The 21,592-nt window shown below is 38.7% G+C and overlaps 1 protein-coding gene and 1 long non-coding RNA gene across 2 annotated transcripts in view; one reads left to right on the top strand and one right to left on the bottom strand.

Moving 5' to 3' along the window:
* LOC311090821 (NACHT, LRR and PYD domains-containing protein 3-like) overlaps window positions 1-21,592 on the bottom strand; it is a 430,276-nt gene that overhangs the window by 400,399 nt on the left and 8,285 nt on the right. The gene's annotated exons all lie outside the window — the stretch shown is intronic.
* On the top strand, window positions 5,507-8,550 carry LOC311090862. Its single transcript, XR_014607964.1, has 3 exons — window positions 5,507-5,801; window positions 6,656-6,904; window positions 7,161-8,550. It is a non-coding gene; the product is annotated as an uncharacterized lncRNA (long non-coding RNA).

The following is a 21,592-nucleotide window of genomic DNA, read 5'->3' as shown; positions in this document are numbered from 1 at the left end:
TTTTTTTTTGTATTCTCTCACCATTCACTGCTTGAGAAGTTTACCCAACTATGACAACTTCTGCCCATGAGAATCCAGGAAATGTGAAAAGGGTCAATAGGCTCGCTTTAATATGCGGCCCCTTTAAGAAACATGACACCGCGCGCACTGAGGATGCGCATAAGAGAGAAGCGCGAAAGACACGAGATGAGCTGAAACTTTCACCAGTCGAGGCTGAAAGTGACGCTGTTAACGATCGTGAATGAAGGACAAATGTGGAATATTTTCTTCGGATGCCGTATATTTCCAGTGTGCAGGTGAGAGGTGTTACCAGATTACAGAGTTTGACATTAAAGAGCTCCAGAGTTTATGTGTTTAAGTAACGTTACTAATGTAAAGTAATGCGTTGTGTGTTCCGGTTTATTTTTAATTAGAGTGTAATAATATGTTGGCAGAGAGTTTTTCCACAGACTCTGTTTTAGTCTATTGACACCAATTAAATGTGCTTAATGTTCCACTTTACAGAAGATCTCCGAGTCCGACATCACCATAATGAATGAGGTGAAAACGAGGAACTTTTGGAGACAAAGAGGGTTTTCAGCGGCTCAGTTAAACATTATGGCTCTGTTATTTCTGTCAGACTTCGGACAAGAATTAAACAAACCTTGTTTTAAATGCAATTAATGTCTAACTTGTATCAAAATATCCCTTGTTATATAGCAGGGGTGCCCAATCCTGCTCCTGGCGATCGACTGTCCTGCACAGTTCATCTCCAACCCCAATCAAACACACCTGCCTTTAATTTTCAAGTGATCCTGACGTGCTCTGAAGACCTTAATTGGTTGCTTCAGGTGTGTTTGATTAGGGTTGGAGATGAACTGTGCAGGACAGTCGATCGCCAGGAGCAGGATTGGGCACCCCTGTTATAGGGTTCAAAACCCTATAACACTATTGATGTTCCCGGACCTATAAAAATAGCTAATAAGTCTCTTTTTATGCTATATCATCACCCAATATTGGATTCAATCTTTTTGTCAACTTGTTTTCTTTCAATTTGGACTGGTTTTATATTTCTATTTGCATCTGATTAATCGTAGGCCTCATTTATCTGAGAGTAGGCATCAAATTTTTTGAGTAAAAAAAGCATTATTTTTGAATAATTTTGGATATATTAAATAAAATATGAAGAAAATTGGCACTGTTGATCACACTAGTCTACTTTATTTTTTTCACCAGGAAATTTGTTTAAATTTTTTTTATTTTGTACAAAATGGCACATAAGTCACACTTTTTGATAATACAGTCTAACAAGTGATTTATAAGCTATTTTTTGTAGGCCGGTCATTTTTGACCGGGAACATCAAAAGTGTGGCTATGTGCCATTTTTTATAAAAACAACATGAAGGATAGCCACATTCCTGACAGAAAACATATGTTCATTTAATTTAAATGTAATTCAAGTAATCCAGTATCAATTCAGTAACTTATCTTTGATTTTTCCAGATCTGGTCCTGTGGGTGTCAGTATCACACAGTGATCACAGTTCACACCTGCAGTGAAGCCCCTCCCACAACAATTCACCAATAAATACTGGGAATATTCCCATCATCCTACAAGAGAAGGACAAACTCCAGGAGTAGCAGCTGAAATCTGTGTGACTGTTAAAGATGGAGTTTATTAAAGAGGAGATTGAAGACATGAGTGATCCAGAACCATCCAGAATAAAACATGAAGATACTGAGGAACAAATAGGTTGGTGTCCATTCTTGATTCTTCATTGTTGACTGCTTTAGTTGCTCTGAAATATGGATGACAAATGATAGAGAAATGCATCTAAATGATCATAACCCGTTTGTAATCGTATTAACAAGTGAATGACAGAACCGAACTTTGCACATTAAAGATTGAAGATGTCTTTATACAGACAGGTGTCTTGTTTTCTGCTTGCTAAGTGTTTTTAATTCTCACATTTAACCTCATTGAACTGATTCTAACTGATTAATATGTTTATTTTAGACCAGATGGAAGTGACGGAGCAAAGACAGAAACTAAATGACGTAAAGAAACACTGTGACTTACACTGTGGCAAAAAGCTGCACTCCTGCTCTCAGTGTGGAAAGAGTTTCCAAAGGAAAGGAGACCTTAAAGGCCCTTTCACACCAGACGCGATTTTGACGCACGAATAATTCGCGCGATGGTTTTATTTTTTGATCTGCTGTTTGTGTAATGAGTGCTTGCACACCGAACGCGAATCTGCTGCGGCGAAAAAACGACATTTATTTTATTCGCTTCGATGTCGATTTTTTTTACCTTTGCGGCGACAGAAAATGCTTCAGCCAATCACATTCAAGGAAACAAAGGCAACGTCACAACAACAATGGCGGATTTGCTGATCGCTTGTGTGTCAACAAACCCTGTTTTGTTTGATAAAAGTCACAAAAGCTAAATCACCTTAAGCAGACTGCCAGACTGCCAGACGCTGCTCCGGATCGATTGGTTCCCTGAAGTTAGTATTTTGTCTAGTCAGATGCGGTGCCACTGTCTGAAGGAGCTCCTCAAATTGTCCCACGGACATCCGAAAATAAGTGTGGAACCGGTCATGATACAGTTTTAGCTCCTGTACGAGATTAGTATACTCCCCTTCAGACTCTCTATTCCTCAAGATTGGGTGCACCCAAAACCGTCTTTTCTGTCTTTTCAAGTGAAATGAAATTAAAAGCTCGTCTTCACTGGATGATGATGTGTCCATCTTTCTCAACTGTTGGCGCGAATGTTTTGGAATGTTGAAGCTCCGAACTTCGCAATTTCGCATCGCGTTTGATGTGAATGGTTTTGACGCGAACTATTCGCACGCGAACTATTCGTTTTTTCGTATCGCTTTTTCGTTACGCGTCCGGTGTGAAAGGGCCTTAAGACACACATGAGAATTCACACTGGAGAGAAACCGTATCCATGCACTCAGTGTGGAAAGAGTTTTTCTCGAGCATCAACTCTCAGTGTTCATCTGCTCCGTCACTCTGGAGAAAAAACATTTAACTGTGATCAGTGTGGTAAAGATTTTAATTCATCATCAAATCTAAAACAACACCTGATAGTTCATTCAGATGAGAGGCCTTATGTGTGTTCTCTCTGTGGAAAGAGTTTTTCACGGATGGACAGTTTTAAACTGCACCAGAAAACACACAATGAAGTGAGAGATCATGTGTGTTGTGACTGTGGGAAGAGCTTTACTACAGCTGCCTATCTGAAACCGCATCAAAGAATTCATACTGGAGAAAAACCTTACAAGTGCTCATACTGTGACAAGAGTTTTGCTCAGTCTGGACACCTGAAATCACACGAGCGAGTTCATACTGGAGAGAAGCCGTACTACTGTACTCAGTGTGAGAAGAGTTTCAAAGATGCATCAACTCTCAGTGATCATCTGCTCCGTCACTCTGGGGAAAAGCCATTCAACTGTGATCAGTGTGGTAAAGATTTTATTTCATCATCACATCTAAAAAAACACCTAATAGTTCATTCAGATGAGAGGCCTTATGTGTGTTCTCTCTGTGGAAAGAGTTTTTCATGGCTTAACAGTTTTAAACTGCACCAGAAAACACATGATGAAGTGAAAGACCATGTGTGCTGTGACTGTGGGAAGAGCTTTACTACAGTTGGCCAACTTAAACGGCACCAAATAACTCATACTGGAGAAAGACCTTACAAGTGCTCATATTGTGACAAGAGTTTCATTTATTCTGGACACCTGAAACTACATGAGCGAATTCATACTGGAGAAAAGCCGTAAAATAAATTCAAAGTAAAGCAAGGCAATAGATAAGGGATAGTCTACCAAAAAAATAATAACAATTCACAAAACATTCATAGAAACTACAAATACAGAAAATGAGCAAGAGCCTCTCTATAGTTTTGTTTTCTTTCTTCTCAAGGGGGTAATCCAGCACCAAGAAAGCGTACCTTCCCCGGGCGCCGCCATTGATTAGCAAGCCATCATCTGCTGTTAGCATTCCACTGACTCCCATTCACTTTGACAGCGAAGAACTTTACGTCTGAGGCGTTTAAAGACTCCATTTGTCCATTATTTATTTCTAAAGAAACACGAAAATGTATAAAAGGCTCCATTACCTTGTATCTTACGTTATGGCCCCGTAGATGCAGTTTTTGTAAAAATAGGCTAACGATTGCGTCAAAACCACACGACTCTCTGTCGCACACTAGAGAGATTACCGTATGGACAGGAGGAGAAGCTCGCGCGCAATCGGGGGGACATGGAGGCAAAATGGCAAAGTAATTAATCAGAATACTTAGCAAAAGTTGCTCCTGCTCCTAGCTCATGGAGATCTCCTACTCACACTCTCCATCTCTGCAAGTTTCGGAAGGGAATGATTCAGATAACTCTTGGCACAGCTACTAGAAGGCAGACGGGTTGCTCACGTCACATCTACGTCGTCAAACTCAGTTTGAGTCTGCGCAGTACGCTCGACCATCAGGAAGTGAGAGCTTCTAATTGATTTCACTTTTCTCCGTTGAAATCTATGGGGTCGCAAATTGACATTAAGAATTGAATATATCAGAACAGTTTATTATGCATTTCTTCCAATATTCACAGATGGATCAAGAAATCCAGAGATGGGTCGCACTGGATCAGCATTTTATGTTCCAGAATTTAAAATAGAAAAATATGGGAGATTAACAGATGGGACTTATTGGGTGGAAGAAGTGATGCCAAATAAAGTTGTGATTTGTTCAGATTCAATGGCATCACGTATAAGCCTACAAACATATCAAACAGTTAGATATGATATCTATATAGAAATATTGAATATTATGTATAGATTATGGCAAGCTGGAACAATAATTAAATTTGTTTGGGTACCAGCACATGCTGATATACCAGGAAATGAAAGATCTGATAAAATGACTAAAGAATCACTTAAACTGAACATCCCTACTATTACATTTGCTTTAAGTAGGATGGAAGGAAAAAGTATCATTAAGAAGCTTGCAACCAGAAATGGCAAAGAAATTGGAATGAATGTAAAACAGGAAGACATTTTTATAATATACTTAATACTGTAAGACAACATATTGACCCAAAATTTAAGTAGAGATGATCAGGTTATTTTAACAAGACTAAGGATGGGGCATACAGAACTTAATTCTACACTTCATATTATAGGGAAACATGGTACAGGATTATGCGAAATATGCCAAGTAAAGGAAACAGTTGAGCATGTGTTGTTATTTTGTCCCTGGTATGAACAGGAAAGAAATGAGTTATTAAGAGAGCTACAGGGAATGGGATGCAAATAATTTACAATCAACAACATATTAAACACAAAACAAGGATCCAGGGAAATTGTAAGGTCAGTTATAAAATTCATTAAGCATAGTGGTCTTAGCCTTAGGAATAGAATATAGACATATTTTAACATAGCCTACATCTAGACTGAAATCACTTCACAAGCCAGCACAGGTGGCGGCGGTATTCACCATAAGTTGGTATGCGCCCCCCAATAAATCCAAAGAAAAAGAAGAAGAAGAATTCTATGGGGTCGCTGTGTCCATTTCTTCTCTCTCTATCTTTCTTTTTGTTGTTTCCTTAGACGCTATTATGAATGTAACAGTCGAACACGTTGGGATCCCCTGTAAGTGTATGTTATATATTACTGTCCTTGTTAATGCAATAAAAAAGAGAAGCGCGAGAGACTCGAGACGAGCGCTGAAACTTTAACCAGTTGAAGCTGAAAGTGACGCTGTTAATGATCGTGAATGAAGGACAATTTCCTTCGGATGTCGTATATATTTCCAGTCTGCAGGTGAGAGATGTTATATTTATGATGTAAGAATATATGTTTGTGTTGTCTAAATGTACATTGTTCAGAGAATTAATCATTAATTTTGATCAGCCACGTATTCAGGTATATAGGCATATTGTGCCAGATTTCTGTTATCTTTGCTAGATTCCTGTTTAATTCATATATTAATTGAAGAATTTAACCTGTGACTTGTTTCATCCCTATAAAGTCACATAAAAATGAACAACCTTCATACAGAGACTTTTTAAATACTACTAATATATAACCATATCAAAATGCTATATATTTCTAAAATCAAGCACACATGGTCATTTAAATTAAGAAGTGTAAAGATTACAGTATTTCAGTATAAACTCTGTAACCTTGAATTTGGCAGATCTGGTGTCCCTAACAACAATTCACCAGATTTTTTAGCTTTTGTTGAACTGTTAATGGCAATATATAAAATTAAATAAAATAACCAGCATTATATTATTAATTAATTATTCTGAAAATACATTTAAATTATCATCATATTGTATAGTACTTGTTATCCACATTTTGATGGTCAAGTGTTAGATTATTTACTTTTGTGCATCATTCTCAGTCCCTTAATTGATGGTTGGTTTTCTGTTGTCTTTTTATGTTATATTTCTGATTGGTTTAGATATTAATTGAATAATATAACCTGTGCCACATTTCATCCTAATTATATCCTGGGTTAAATAAAAATGATCAACCTACAGTTGTTTTATATGCTACTAATATGTAACCATCAAAATGCTCAATATTTGAACTAAATCAAAGGCACCATATGTGTTTTGCTGTTAAAGTAATCCAGTATAAATTCAGTAACTTATCTTTGATTTTTCCAGATCTGGTCCTGTGGGCGTCAGTATCACACAGTGATCACAGTTCACACCTGCAGTGAAGCCCCTCCCACAACAATTCACCAAAAAAAACTGGGAATATTCCCATCATCCTACAAGAGAAGGACAAACTCCAGGAGTAGCAGCTGAAATCTGTGTGACTGTTAAAGATGGAGTTTATTAAAGAGGAGATTGAAGACATGAGTGATCCAGAACCATCCAGAATAAAACATGAAGATACTGAGGAACAAATAGGTTGGTGTCCATTCTTGATTCTTCATTGTTGACTGCTTTCGTAGCTCTGAAATATGGATGACAAATGATAGAGAAATGCATCTAAATGATCATAACCCGTTTGTAATCGTATTAACAAGTGAATGACAGAACTGACCTTTACACATTAAAGATACTTTATACAGACAGGTGTCTTGTTTTCTGCTTGCTAAGTGTTTTTAATTCTCACATTTAACCTCATTGAACTGATTCTAACTGATTAATATGTTTATTTTAGTCCAGATGGAAGTGACGGAGCAAAGACAGAAACTAAATGACGTAAAGAAACACTGTGACTTACAAACTCAAGGAACAAAAGCCAAAAAGCTGCACTCCTGCTCTCAGTGTGGAAAGAGTTTCCAGAATAAAGGAAACCTTAATAAGCACATAAGAATTCACACTGGAGAGAAACCGTATACATGCACTCAGTGTGGAAAGAGTTTTACTCATGCATCAGGTCTCAGTGTTCATCTGCTCCGTCACGCTGTAGAAAAAACATTCAACTGTGATCAGTGTGGTAAAGATTTTATTTCATCATCAGATCTAAAACAACACCTGATAGTTCATTCAGATGAGAAGCCTTATGTGTGTTCTCTCTGTGGAAAGAGTTTTTCACGGCTGAAAGGTTTTAAACTGCACCAGAAAACACATAATGGAGTGAGAGATCATGTGTGCTTTAAATGTGGGAAGAGCTTTACTAGATCTGACCATCTGAGACGGCACCAAAGAACTCATACTAAAGAAAGAAGATACAAGTGCTCATATTGTGACAAGAGTTTCATTTATTCTGGATACCTGAAACTACATGAGCGAATTCATACTGGAGAAAAGCCGTAATACTGTACTCAGTGTGAGAAGACATTTAAACATTTATCAAGCCTTCACACTCATATGAAAAAAATGTTTCAAGTGATCAACATTCGTTTTCATGTCAGATACATTCTTCTTTCAGACAAATACAATTAGAGAGAAAATGTTTTGTTTATGTTTTGAAGTCCATCAAAGTGCATCCACACTGTTCTGTGGGGGTTAATAAAGGCCTTCTGAAGTGAAGCAATGTGGTCTAGTAAGAAAAATAGCCATATTTAAAACTTTATTTACTAAAATAACTAGAACAAATATGGAGTTTTTCATTAGAGTACTATATCATCTAGGTTAATTTAGTTAATTTGGTGAAAAAATTGGTTAACTAGAAAGACTTGAAGGGAAAGTTCAGCCAACAATTCTGTCATTAATTACTCACCCTAATGTCATTCCAAACCTGTAAGACTTTTGTTCATCTTCAAAACACAAATAAAAATCTGAGAGCCTAATTTCAATCTGTTCGTCATATAAAGTGACAAAAGCATTTATCTAACTTGGTGACATTACACATTGAATGAAGTATCAGTAAAACTTAACTTTGTTTGTACTAGTGACTACTTTGACTTTCCCTTATGCCGGAAGGGAGGGGAGGAGGGAGGGTCTAGCTAGCCTCTGTTTTGTCATCATCTAATTAAGTTCCTTTTGTTTGCTCTGTGTATTTAGGCACTGTGTTCTCCCTCAGTCTTCTCTGTTCTCGCTAATGTGTGTGGTTAGTGTGGCTAAGTGTGGTTTTGTCATTAAAGACCTTTATTATCGTTCTCCTTCATGCTGTTTCCACCACCACGTTACGAAACAGCTGGATTCATATGGATTAGTTTTACAATCTCTTTATGAACTTTTTTGAAGCAGCAAAGTGGTTATTGCATAGCTGTTAATGGAGGGACAGAAAGCTCTCAGATTTCATTCAAGACAGATAAAAGATGTGGGGCAGTGGTGATACGTATCTGTATAAATAAGGAATAATTGAATTATTTGAATTACCTGAGCGAATAATTCAACCTTTGAATTATTAGAAAACAACGCACACCTTAGTTGGTAATGTTACACCTTGGATGTGCATTATTTTCTAATAATTCAATGGACTGGAGTCAAATATTCCACTTATAATATGGTTACCACACCTCAAGACATTTGTCAGGTTTTTTTCAGATTAAGCGTGTATGAATTACCTCTGTGTCTCTCTCGACAGTGTTCGGCAGCATCATCTCTACTAATAGCGAAAGTGTAAGTTTATCTGTTTCAAGAACAGCGCTGATATTACCCCGCTAGTGAGAAATGTCATGCAGCTTTTAAGTTGCTAAACTATTTTACTGATAATATCGTCAGAGCAGCGCTGACAACACATTTCTGTGCGAGAGTGTGTGTCCGTACTGTATGTGTGGGAGAAAGAGCATGCGCCTTCTGTACATAACAAAACCTATTTTTGTGGCCAAAAATCATGGAAATAATTTGTCGTTTTTATCCTATTGTTTAGTATGGGTGTGTTCACACTTGGCATGTTTGGTTTAATTAAAACAAACCCTGGTGGGATTGTTCAGTTAGTGCGTTTCATTTGAACAAGTGAGAACGCTGCCATCTGGTGCCACCAAACAAGCAAAACCGAGACACTGAACACAGAGAGAGCAGATTCCCGAGTCCGTTCCAGTGAGAGTAGTTCCCGAGTCCGTTCCAGTCGTAGCAGATCCCACAGCTTAGCCCAGAGAGTGCAACACTGACCATGATAGCTTTTGCATTTATGTGTGTCTGCGCTCCAGCCTATGAGCCCATTTCAGTTCACAACACCATAGCTCCTCCCACGAAAAGTTTTTTTGGTGGGAAGGGTTATACGTTTTTTTGTTGTGACAAGTTTCACTTAGTCCTTAAGAGACAAGAAAACCTGTGGTTTGTCGATTGATCAGTGCCTTACAAGTAGAATTCATCGTTAGTGGTATTTCTCAGCAATTACCTCAACACTGAGTATCGTACAGAACTGATTGTTGCACTACAGACATTTTTGCACTACGCCAAACCAAGAGACTTTCACATTTGTTTGGATTCAAAGGACTATTTGTTTTGCACACAAACGCGATTGTTCCATGGACTGAGAACTGTTTATCTACTGTGAAATACTGTTAAGTTTGTATTATTTTCAGTTTGAATTTTATTTTCTTTAAAGGAGAAGTTCACTTTCAAAAAAACTTTTGCTGATAATTTACTCACCCCCATGTCATCCAAGATGTCCATGTCTTTCTTTCTTCAGTCGCAAAGAAATTAAGGTTTTTGATGAAAACATTCCAGGATTTCCCCCCATGTAATGGATTCTATTGGGACCCAAACGGTAGAAGGTCCAAATGACAGTTTAAGTGCAGCTTCAAAGGGCTTTAAACGATACCAGACGATGAATAAGGGTCTTATCTAGCGAAACGATCGGTCATTTCCAAAATAAATAAAAAAGTTTAAGTTTTATAAGCACAAATGTTCGCCTTGCTCTGTTCTGTGATGCGCGTTCGTGACGTCACGTAATACGCAATTACGTTGAAAAGGTCACGCTTGAAAAATTTCTGTCCTGAAGAAAATGTTCTTTTTGGCTTTTTAATATTAAAACACCCAGGATACGCACACGAAATGGGCATTTTAAACGATAAACTGACACAAATACATTTGAAAATGTGTATATGGTCCTCCTTCCGCACATTTGTAAACACGTCAAGTGTGACCTTTTCAACGTAATTGCGTATTACGTGACGTCTTCAACGCGCATCACAGAACAGAGCAAGGCGAGCGTTTGTGCTTATAAAACTTAAACTTTTTTATTTATTTTGGAAATGACCGATCGTTTCGCTAGATAAGACCCTTATTCATCGTCTGGTATCGTTTAAAGCCCTTTGAAGCTGCACTTAAACTGTCATTTGGACCTTCTACCGTTTGGGTCCCAATAGAATCCATTACATGGGGGGAAATCCTGGAATGTTTTCATCAAAAACCTTAATTTCTTTGCGACTGAAGAAAGAAAGACATGGACATCTTGGATGACATGGGGGTGAGTAAATTATCAGCAAAAGTTTTTTTGAAAGTGAACTTCTCCTTTAAGTAATAGTTATTTGAATTGTATTTTCTTTTCTGGGTTAATGGTTCTAATTCAACTAAATTAGAAACAAAGAAACAATAGAAACAGCTCCAAATACTATAATAAATTAGAACACGAGAAATGACATAAAACTAAAATTGAATTTGCCTATTAAAAAACAAATTTATATACAAAACCCAAATTTAAATATCAAAGTAAATAAATATAATACGAATAGATATAATTAGATCAAGTAACCACAAAGGAGCTCAAACCCTAGATTTCTCAAAGAGAAAGAGACAATTCCATTGTTTTATACAATTTTATTGGTTATTGTTATTTCATTTCACTTTACAATCATTTTCAAATTTCCTGCAAAGTAAAAGGAAACCATTTTGGTAAAAGTAATTTTCCTGGTCTGTCTGGTTTTTGTGTTAATGTGTTTTACCTAATTTTGCCCTCTGTAGCGAATCTAGAGTTCTGGGGCCGTATTCACAAAGAATTTTAAGGCTAAAAGTAGCTCCTAACTGGCGAATTTAGGAGCAACTCCTAAAAATAATGGGCGTGTCACTCGTAACTTTAGGACTCCTAATTTTTTTGACTAAGAGTAATTCACGAAGCATTTTAGCCCTAAAAGTAGCACCTAAGCCTGGGACAGCTTAAAAGAAGTCGAGAGGACTCCTAACTCACTAAGACCTATTCACAAACCGCTTTTTGTGGCATTTCATGTTGCAATGTTTTGAAATGCGTATGCGGCGGCTACAGGAGCTTCCAATCGCGAGGGAACAATTTTGCATTGTAGGCATAACTAGGGATGCAATAACTCCACCAACAACCAAAACTTGGCTACTCATTGCATGTAAACTAATTGTATTGTTTCATTGTAAATCAAATTAAAATGTTCTTCTCTTAGCAAACGTAGGCAGAGGCATATAGTGACAGATTAATTCAATAATGTTGCAAAGATATTGCATCAATCCATATGTTTCATTAGGCTACTAGGCTATTTGTTTTGCCTTACTCTTTATTCATTTAGGCTATTTATTCAGTTATTCATCATCTTCCGTCCTTCGCACTACTAGTGTAGCGCACGCATTCTCAGACCTGTCACCTGTCACTCATCATCGTAGAGGAGGTGTTTGGAATCATTCCCGCGTTACAATCATCAGCCAATCAAGGTGGTCACTTCAGTCAAGCTCGTGCATGAGTAATGACGTCATCCATAGCAACGAAGACTCACTCTTAGTTTAGGAGTTGTCATTTTTCTTTACTAAGAGTAGGTCTGAAAGGCGTTGTGAATAAATTTTAAGAGAAAACTCCTAGCTAAAATCTTTTAGTGCGATTTAGGAGTACTCCTAGTGGTAAGATAAAATGCTTTGTGAATACGGCCCCTGGTCCATAGCGTGTATCCTGCCATACAGGTTATACACATATGAAGGAGTAGCTACGGTGCACTATATAGCGCTACCTGTTACAGTTGTCAAGACACCATAGGCACAACCTTAAGCAATGGCCCTACAACGGTGGTTTAATGTCAGCGTTGTGACAACGCTGTAACAACCTTCACCACACAACGTAGTTATAGCAACCTTTTGGCCATGTGTTAGGAAACAGGAACGGATACAAATGCAAGTAAAAGGCGTTTATTGAAGTAGGTCAGATGAACACACAGGTCGGGGAACAAACACTCAGATGGAGAAGTGACGCATGGGACTTCGATGGGCAACCCGGAGATGGCGTGTGGTGATCGACGTGCTCAGGAACCAGGAACAATAAACAATCCAGACAGAGTGAAGAACAACGATGAGGATCCACAAAGACAGGTAATCCACACGAGGAGACAAGAGAGAGCCACACAGGAACAGGACACGACACCGGGGAAGCCACAACGATCTGACAACATGAGATGAGATTTACTGAACATATAAAGGGAACGGGATTGATTACAGCTGGCGCGGATAATCACACGGGATTGGTAACCACGCCCACACAGACACACATACACACACAAACACCCCAAAATGAGACAGCGGATTCATGAACCGTGACACCATGTTGTTAAAACATTGTTAGAAGTGTGGGTACGATGTGCCAACGTTCTGTGTTTGCTGAGATCTCACAACCTGGATCAAATTTTCATAAATCTTTATAAATAAACCACAGATTTGAGCTTTAAACAACTACATTCTCGCCTGAAAAACTTTTAAAACTACATTTCGTGACACAATAACAGTAATATTTTATTTCAACTGTATATTAAAAAAATGGCGCTTCTTATGTTGTCATTCCCCTTGTAGCACGCGCAAGTGACGATACTCTGTCAACCAATCAACGTTCTGCAGTGAGTCTAGCTCCAACGGAAGGGTACTGAAAAAGTGGTACGGTATGCTTCGGCATTTTGGTACCATTCACTTTTGAACACTGGAAACGTAAATAATTGCGTACCGTACCGTACCGCTCAGTGGAAACGATATATATATATATATATATATATATATATATATATATATATATATATTCAATTCAATTCAAATTTATTTGTATAGCGCTTTTCACAATACATATTCACAAGGCATTCATTTCATAAATGTATTTCATATATATATATATAGCCGATATAAAGACCCGGCCGAACTCGAGATTCGAGTGACGAACTAATCATTTGCTGTTCTAAGAACATTTCGCTCAACATTATCAGAACATCACAAGAACGTTCATTAATTATGGTGAGGTCATTAGTGTCAACAGGTTGAGGCAACCGCCATTATGCTATTATTATGGAGAAAACTGATCCTAGACCAGCAGTTATGAGCAGTTTTTCTCTCTAAAAGCAATCAAAAGCTTCAGCTGGCAGTGGTTTGAGTGAGAAGTCTTGTCCAGCCTTAGACACACACCTCCTATGATTATTTACAATCGTGTTTTGTTCTTATTCGGTTTACTGGCTATTTTATTTATAAATGGATTTTGTTGTTTTCATGAAACTGTTGGCTGATAATAAATCACATTTAACATTGAGGTCTAATTCACCAAGATCCGCTCACTTTAAAGTTTCTGGCCTCGCCACTCTCCCAACAATGCATTCATGTCTTCCCTATTCTAGCCCTGTAAAATAAGGTTTATAGGTATCTTTAGGAGTCAATTCACTCTATATTTTGGTCTCTACCCTACATAAACAAGTAACAGTAGTTAGACTGTAATGTGCAGTAGCATCACCATTATACATTCAGGCAAAGTGCTGACTTATATGTTTGAAATAAAACAAAATAAAATATTGTGCCCTTACAATTACTGCTTTCCATTTTGTTGTGATTTGATATTGTTTTAAAAGGATGGAGTAATGTTTAGATGCCAGCACAGGCCTTGGTTGGGAGCTGAAGTATAGTATCAATATGGAATAGCAATATTATGGAGTACATAATAGCAGTAATATATGGGAGAAGTGCTTTTCTTGTAATTGAGGTAAATGGTTATATAATTAAAGAGGAATACATGAAAGTAATCAGTCCCCTGCCTAACTTTGATGTCAAGGATTTTCACTGTTAATACACTGTATTTTCAGCATCATTATGTCACTCAAACTTCATTGTTATGGTTACAACAATTTTTTTAGACAGCAGTTTTTGTTTTAAATTACTTAATATTTTAGCTCCTTTTTACTCCCATGCGAAAAAAGAAACAAGCAAGTGAAGAAAAATAGAAATAAATTGCTGATTTGTAGCTACTGCTAGGGCAGATGCTGATGGCGTGTCCAGGGATGTATATGCTGCCTTCTGGACAGAGTTTTTAGACTGTGCAGCAGAGGGTGCAGATGTGAGGGTGCCATCACTATCCCCAAAATGGCAAGAGGAAGAATGGAAATCTGTTGGTAGGATAATGGTCAAGGAATTAAAGGACCATGGATATTTTCCTTCTCGGCTGGCTCAAGCCTTTACAGCAGCAATCACATTTGGTGAACACACTGTCTCACCTGATTTATTGTTTGACTCACTAATGTTGTATCTTAGTCAGTCTGAGCGCGATCTCTTGTCCACTGCTTTGCAAGACACCCTTGATGGTGATGATGAAGATAAACTTCTTGATCTTATGGATCGCATGGGAGTAAGAACAGTACCAACACAAGAGAACTTGAAAGCTGTGCTTCTCCAAGTGGCCCACAAGCAAATAATCCAGCAACCAAAATATGCACTGGATAACATTGCAGCAATCGCAGGACCAACTCTCAGGGAGTTCTTCCCCAGTGTGCTAGATATGCAGAAGATGTATGAGGATCTTAAACCATCAACCCGAATGGTATTAAAGTTGATCACGGCCTGCAGCTACTCCAGCAGAGAACCAAAGTTTGCGATTTTTACATCAGTACATCAGGGGATTGGATGAGATAGGCCTCCGGAAGATGTTGAGATTCGTGACAGGGTCTGATGTCATCTGCGTTAAAGACATTCAAGTCATATTCACCCTTTGGAAGGGTTATCAAGACGGCCTATTGCACATACCTGTGGCCCAACTTTAGAGCTGCCATCAACTTACAACAGCTATCCTGACCTCCAAGCTGAAATGGAGGCTATACTGTCCAGCAACTTCTATGCAATGGACATTGCATAGAAGTGTCTCACTCACTCACATGTACACACTCTTCCTTCTTGCCCAGTTATAGCCTTATCAGTGCCATCTGTTTACCTTTAGATAGTGTGTGAATGTGAGACAGAGCCAGGGCCGGAGTGGGGCCACTTTTCAGCCCGGGAGTTTCAGGCCCAAGACTGGCCCTCTTTTTCCATGGTGGAATTCCAAATTAGCATTTTTTCCAAATTGGATAAATGAAGCAACAGTTCAGCTCTTACCATTGTGTAGTTTTTATTAATAACATGGTTCAACAAATAATGTAAAGGTTAAATAATAATTCACTTAAGCTGAGAAGTTAACAAAAAATGTCCCACTATTCCACAAGGATAGGTTGATAAATTAACAAAAGCAGAAAGAAAGAAAGAAAGAAAGAAAGAAAGAAAGCATTTGAAATGTATCCCACTCTTCCACAAAGAGGCATATTGAACTAATGTTTACAGATTTATTTGTATTCAAAAATAATGCTTTTTTAATAAAAAAAAACGTGATACCTAATGACATTTGAGGTTATTAAAACAGTAAGTCCCGCCCATCGACTGCCAAAAGTAAAAGTGTTCGAGCGAGCAAAAGCAGGAGATCAAGAGCGTGGGGAATGATCATGCGCGTGCGAAGGCTTGTATTGCGTGCAGAGGAGATGTCATGCACGCGCGCAGGGTTTGAATGAGCTCGCGAGTTCCCGTTTCCTCGCTTGTAGAGCTGTTATCAGGGCTGGACTGGGACAAAAAATCGGCCCGGGCATTTTGGCCCAGACCGGCCCACTATATGATCATAAACACCACCCTTCTTTGCACGCCCTTAATTATATGCATACCAACTCCTATTCATTAAAACCACTAATGCCATGTAATGAGTGAGTATAGGAACAAGTGAGAGTTAACAGATGAAATAAGTAAAAATGAGATATTTATTAATACGGTCCAACTATACTTCACAGTGTTGAATACTAAAACAAGATCTGCATCGGCATAGCAATACAAGTGTTTCTTACAAGATTTTTGGTAAAACTGTGATGGGTGGACCTTGGTCCTAGGGAGGTTCGGGGGCATGCCCCCCCGTGAGAAAATTTTGTGCATTTTAATGTTAAATTCATCAATCTGGTGCACTTTGAAAGTTCAAAATTAAAAGCTCCAAACCATATTCAGTGTGCAAATTAAACAAAGAAAAATTCAAACCTCTTTTAGTTACAGTGTCTATTTACATTACACCTACTACATAATAATAGTTATAGCCTAATATTAATCCAATGACAGTAATTTTTTCTTTTTCCATTCGTATTTTTTCGGCCCCACCCATTTCTTTCTCTTCTTTCCTTCTTTTCGCCATTCTTACCGTCTGTCTCTCTGTTGTATTCACACAAACCCAAACCTAACCAAAAGTAAACTCCTTTGATCGGCGCCCGCGCCTTTGAGCCAATCGGATGTCAGGAAAAACGAGGATCAGTCCAAGTTGGGAGGGGCCGCTCATATCCCCCGTCAAGATTGGAAGTATTGGTCTGAGATCTCACAACCTGGATCAAATTTTCATAAATCTTTATAAATAAACCACAGATTTGAGCTTTAAACAACTACATTCTCGCCTGAAAAACTTTTAAAACTACATTTCGTGACACAATAACAGTAATATTTTATTTCAACTGTATATTAAAAAAATGGCGCTTCTTATGTTGTCATTCCCCTTGTAGCACGCGCAAGTGACGATACTCTGTCAACCAATCAACGTTCTGCAGTGAGTCTAGCTCCAACGGAAGGGTACTGAAAAAGTGGTACGGTATGCTTCGGCATTTTGGTACCATTCACTTTTGAACACTGGAAACGTAAATAATTGCGTACCGTACCGTACCGCTCAGTGGAAACGATATATATATATATATATATATATATATATATATATATATATATATATTCAATTCAATTCAAATTTATTTGTATAGCGCTTTTCACAATACATATTCACAAGGCATTCATTTCATAAATGTATTTCATATATATATATATAGCCGATATAAAGACCCGGCCGAACTCGAGATTCGAGTGACGAACTAATCATTTGCTGTTCTAAGAACATTTCGCTCAACATTATCAGAACATCACAAGAACGTTCATTAATTATGGTGAGGTCATTAGTGTCAACAGGTTGAGGCAACCGCCATTATGCTATTATTATGGAGAAAACTGATCCTAGACCAGCAGTTATGAGCAGTTTTTCTCTCTAAAAGCAATCAAAAGCTTCAGCTGGCAGTGGTTTGAGTGAGAAGTCTTGTCCAGCCTTAGACACACACCTCCTATGATTATTTACAATCGTGTTTTGTTCTTATTCGGTTTACTGGCTATTTTATTTATAAATGGATTTTGTTGTTTTCATGAAACTGTTGGCTGATAATAAATCACATTTAACATTGAGGTCTAATTCACCAAGATCCGCTCACTTTAAAGTTTCTGGCCTCGCCACTCTCCCAACAATGCATTCATGTCTTCCCTATTCTAGCCCTGTAAAATAAGGTTTATAGGTATCTTTAGGAGTCAATTCACTCTATATTTTGGTCTCTACCCTACATAAACAAGTAACAGTAGTTAGACTGTAATGTGCAGTAGCATCACCATTATACATTCAGGCAAAGTGCTGACTTATATGTTTGAAATAAAACAAAATAAAATATTGTGCCCTTACAATTACTGCTTTCCATTTTGTTGTGATTTGATATTGTTTTAAAAGGATGGAGTAATGTTTAGATGCCAGCACAGGCCTTGGTTGGGAGCTGAAGTATAGTATCAATATGGAATAGCAATATTATGGAGTACATAATAGCAGTAATATATGGGAGAAGTGCTTTTCTTGTAATTGAGGTAAATGGTTATATAATTAAAGAGGAATACATGAAAGTAATCAGTCCCCTGCCTAACTTTGATGTCAAGGATTTTCACTGTTAATACACTGTATTTTCAGCATCATTATGTCACTCAAACTTCATTGTTATGGTTACAACAATTTTTTTAGACAGCAGTTTTTGTTTTAAATTACTTAATATTTTAGCTCCTTTTTACTCCCATGCGAAAAAAGAAACAAGCAAGTGAAGAAAAATAGAAATAAATTGCTGATTTGTAGCTACTGCTAGGGCAGATGCTGATGGCGTGTCCAGGGATGTATATGCTGCCTTCTGGACAGAGTTTTTAGACTGTGCAGCAGAGGGTGCAGATGTGAGGGTGCCATCACTATCCCCAAAATGGCAAGAGGAAGAATGGAAATCTGTTGGTAGGATAATGGTCAAGGAATTAAAGGACCATGGATATTTTCCTTCTCGGCTGGCTCAAGCCTTTACAGCAGCAATCACATTTGGTGAACACACTGTCTCACCTGATTTATTGTTTGACTCACTAATGTTGTATCTTAGTCAGTCTGAGCGCGATCTCTTGTCCACTGCTTTGCAAGACACCCTTGATGGTGATGATGAAGATAAACTTCTTGATCTTATGGATCGCATGGGAGTAAGAACAGTACCAACACAAGAGAACTTGAAAGCTGTGCTTCTCCAAGTGGCCCACAAGCAAATAATCCAGCAACCAAAATATGCACTGGATAACATTGCAGCAATCGCAGGACCAACTCTCAGGGAGTTCTTCCCCAGTGTGCTAGATATGCAGAAGATGTATGAGGATCTTAAACCATCAACCCGAATGGTATTAAAGTTGATCACGGCCTGCAGCTACTCCAGCAGAGAACCAAAGTTTGCGATTTTTACATCAGTACATCAGGGGATTGGATGAGATAGGCCTCCGGAAGATGTTGAGATTCGTGACAGGGTCTGATGTCATCTGCGTTAAAGACATTCAAGTCATATTCACCCTTTGGAAGGGTTATCAAGACGGCCTATTGCACATACCTGTGGCCCAACTTTAGAGCTGCCATCAACTTACAACAGCTATCCTGACCTCCAAGCTGAAATGGAGGCTATACTGTCCAGCAACTTCTATGCAATGGACATTGCATAGAAGTGTCTCACTCACTCACATGTACACACTCTTCCTTCTTGCCCAGTTATAGCCTTATCAGTGCCATCTGTTTACCTTTAGATAGTGTGTGAATGTGAGACAGAGCCAGGGCCGGAGTGGGGCCACTTTTCAGCCCGGGAGTTTCAGGCCCAAGACTGGCCCTCTTTTTCCATGGTGGAATTCCAAATTAGCATTTTTTCCAAATTGGATAAATGAAGCAACAGTTCAGCTCTTACCATTGTGTAGTTTTTATTAATAACATGGTTCAACAAATAATGTAAAGGTTAAATAATAATTCACTTAAGCTGAGAAGTTAACAAAAAATGTCCCACTATTCCACAAGGATAGGTTGATAAATTAACAAAAGCAGAAAGAAAGAAAGAAAGAAAGAAAGAAAGCATTTGAAATGTATCCCACTCTTCCACAAAGAGGCATATTGAACTAATGTTTACAGATTTATTTGTATTCAAAAATAATGCTTTTTTAATAAAAAAAAACGTGATACCTAATGACATTTGAGGTTATTAAAACAGTAAGTCCCGCCCATCGACTGCCAAAAGTAAAAGTGTTCGAGCGAGCAAAAGCAGGAGATCAAGAGCGTGGGGAATGATCATGCGCGTGCGAAGGCTTGTATTGCGTGCAGAGGAGATGTCATGCACGCGCGCAGGGTTTGAATGAGCTCGCGAGTTCCCGTTTCCTCGCTTGTAGAGCTGTTATCAGGGCTGGACTGGGACAAAAAATCGGCCCGGGCATTTTGGCCCAGACCGGCCCACTATATGATCATAAACACCACCCTTCTTTGCACGCCCTTAATTATATGCATACCAACTCCTATTCATTAAAACCACTAATGCCATGTAATGAGTGAGTATAGGAACAAGTGAGAGTTAACAGATGAAATAAGTAAAAATGAGATATTTATTAATACGGTCCAACTATACTTCACAGTGTTGAATACTAAAACAAGATCTGCATCGGCATAGCAATACAAGTGTTTCTTACAAGATTTTTGGTAAAACTGTGATGGGTGGACCTTGGTCCTAGGGAGGTTCGGGGGCATGCCCCCCCGTGAGAAAATTTTGTGCATTTTAATGTTAAATTCATCAATCTGGTGCACTTTGAAAGTTCAAAATTAAAAGCTCCAAACCATATTCAGTGTGCAAATTAAACAAAGAAAAATTCAAACCTCTTTTAGTTACAGTGTCTATTTACATTACACCTACTACATAATAATAGTTATAGCCTAATATTAATCCAATGACAGTAATTTTTTCTTTTTCCATTCGTATTTTTTCGGCCCCACCCATTTCTTTCTCTTCTTTCCTTCTTTTCGCCATTCTTACCGTCTGTCTCTCTGTTGTATTCACACAAACCCAAACCTAACCAAAAGTAAACTCCTTTGATCGGCGCCCGCGCCTTTGAGCCAATCGGATGTCAGGAAAAACGAGGATCAGTCCAAGTTGGGAGGGGCCGCTCATATCCCCCGTCAAGATTGGAAGTATTGGTCTGGCCCGGTCTGAAACACACACACACAGACACACAGCGTTCCGCTGCCGCTGAGCGGCCGGCCAGGCCGGTATGGTAGCTAATCATTTGAAAAAAAATGTTTTGCCCACCGGCCGGTTCGGCCTGAAATGGACCGGCCGTTCGGGATTGTTCCCGGTATTCCCGATTGCCAATCCGCCCCTGGCTGTTATCCTCTCGCGAATGTCATTTACTGCGCGCGCCAAGCATCAGTTGTGCGCTCCGTTAATTTTGTCATTGATTTTCCGCCATAGGGCCGGCCCAGCTATCGGTAGGCGCCGGCGGTGCCACGGTAGCCTACCTGAGAAAACGTTTTGGAAAAGATGGGCTATGGACCCAACCAACTCCATGGAAGGGGAGGGGAGAACTCCCTCTCATGGTACAACCCATGCAGAGGCTGCGCGCTGCGGTGTCAGAATGCGGAACGTGTGTAGCCTAATGTAACTAACGTGACAAATGTAAAAAAATAAAAATAAAAAAAAATCCTCGACCGGCCCAAAAGTGAAGCGGCCCACCGGGAATTCTCCCGATTCTCCCGATTACCCACCCCGGGCCTGGACAGAGCACATAGGGGAAGTAATTAACTCAGGTGGTGCATTATGAGCGCAGGGTGATTTATTTTTTATTTTA

Source organism: Abramis brama, assembly GCF_963993115.1.
Source record: "Abramis brama genome assembly, chromosome: 10".
NCBI lineage: Eukaryota > Metazoa > Chordata > Actinopteri > Cypriniformes > Leuciscidae > Abramis > Abramis brama.
Note: the sequence above shows the minus strand (reverse complement) of the source record. Positions and strands in the feature narration are given on the sequence as shown.